Consider the following 2,500-nt stretch of genomic DNA (forward strand, 5'->3'; position numbering starts at 1 on the left):
TCCAGAAACTGAAGGAAAAGATTCAATTTCCTTTTAACCAGCGAATCAAAAAAAAAAAAAAAAAAAAAAAAAAAAAAAAAAAAAAAAAAAAAAAAAACCATAAAACATTATCGCCGTGCTTTCCTACCTTTTCTAAAAGAATATTAAAATGTATGAAGTCTCTTAAGAGAGTGAAGCATGAAGCGTAAGTCACGATTGATACTATATCCAGTTCTCTCTCATTCTGCAAGCAAGCATTTCTTTTAAAAGACAGAAGCCATAATTACCGTTTTCCGCACGAATTCTTAGTCGGTCAGGCAACGTCCGGGAATACAGTAGGGATACGGACGTTACTTCTTCACACGTTATGGGGGGGGGGGGGGGAAGTGGGGGGGGGGGGGAGAGGGGGAGTTGAAGTGAAGACTTCATAATTCATAGCCAGCATGCTAATTACTCGCTTGGCGCCACGCTTAATTCACCCTGTTCTGTGCCCATCCACGAAATGTTCCATGCTAAGACAAGTGATGCGGGGACGTCTTAATCGTCATCTCTCTCTCTCTCTCTCTCTCTCTCTCTCTCTCTCTCTCTCTCTCTCACTGACGATTCTCTGCCACATTAACTGGCGAGATACTGGCGCTTTTCTTTTAAAAAGAGATACGCAAAGGGGAGGATTAAGAACAAGGATGAAATGGCTCATTTTTTCCAGAATTAAAAGATGGGAATATAACAGTCGCTAAGGTACAGTTATTTGGGAAAAAGAAAGAAAAAAAAAGACGTCGCCATCACTCCATAGTTCGCTGTCGTAAGCGATAAAGACACAAATATCTTTGTCGTTTAGTTCCATTCATAAATTGAAATAAAGACAAATATATAGTACCGGTAAAATTCCGAAGAAAAGGTTACCTAAAGACAGTAAAGTTCTCTGTAAAACAACTTTAGAGAAACTTAGATATCAAAGTAGTGCAGTTCTCTATGGAAGCTGACACAGATACGTAGAAATCACCATGGCTAAGTTAGCTAACAAAACCAATATAGAAACAGGGATAAGACAGCGGCGCAGTTACCTCTAAAACCCGAAATGAGAGGAGGGGGTCGTCAACCCCTAGTTAAAATCACAACCCTTCCCACGTCCCATTAGCACGTAATTAATCAAAAACATCCAGGGGCACGCTAATGACGGCACCTCTCATTAATCATGGCATTCTTTTTTTCGGGAGCCTAATGACTGGATGGTCATACACTCGGGAAGGAGCAATTAAAATGAATAAATCGCATGTCGTATACGCCCTCAATGAGTCTTGGGTCGGCGTGGTCACTTTGGGGGTCGCTACGGCACCTCAGGTAATTATAGCCCTGGTCGTCTGTGACCGATGTCTCTCTGTGTGGACTGTCATATTATTTGTCAGAGAGAAAGACCCGCACGCTAAGGTTACTTCTTCATTCGAGAATAAAGCCACCGAGCTCCAATTTTGAAAGACCGAATTCAATCGTGTGATGTCTCGAAGTTATTTTGATTGTTTAAAAGTGCCAAGCGCATTATGAACTTATACTTCTAATTAACTCTTTAGATCTCGGTGTCATGCCGGTACTTAATACAATATCTTTACTTGCAAAATAGAATATTACAAATAGATTTTTCTTTCGTTCTTTTTTTTTCCATTTTGAGGAACAAAAATATTTTAAAAATATAATAGTATTATGGTTTTAATTATGTTTATAAAAATTTACTACCATTTTCAACTTAGTTTGAAATATTAACGTACATTAACAATTAGTTATATGTGTGATTACATTTGATTCAGATATCTTGATTTTATCTATAATTTTAATCTGAATTATCACAATGGTGAATCAGTTCTTGGTTACAAAATATTTAGTAATTGCTAAAAGCATTCTGCAGTAGAATTCCGGCTTGTTTTAGTAGGGAACAAATGAACCATCAATATTATTTTTCCGTAAAGAAGAGGTAATTGAACCATCTACAATAATCAATAAATACAGAAGACTTGCATCCTAAAAACAAGGGATTATTAGGAATATATCAAAATTAATTTTGAGTAAGGGACAAATACATAAAAAAAATAATCATTAGTATATATATTAGCATTGAATATATATATATATATATATATATATATATATATATATATATATATATATATATATATATATATATATATATATACATATATATACACATATATAAACATTATATATATATATGCATAATGTATATATAGTTCTTATATGAATATATATATATATATATATATATATATATATATATATATATTTATATATATATATATATATGTATACATATATAATATATATATATATATATATATATATATATATATATATATATATATATATATATATATATACACACACATGCATACTGTATATATAGTTTTTACATAAAAATATATATGTATGTACATTCATATATATATACATATATATACATACATACATATATATATATATATATATATATATATATATATATATATATATA

The sequence above is a fragment of the Palaemon carinicauda genome, chromosome 38 (genome assembly GCF_036898095.1).
Source record: "Palaemon carinicauda isolate YSFRI2023 chromosome 38, ASM3689809v2, whole genome shotgun sequence".
In the NCBI taxonomy this organism is placed as follows: Eukaryota; Metazoa; Arthropoda; class Malacostraca; order Decapoda; family Palaemonidae; genus Palaemon; species Palaemon carinicauda.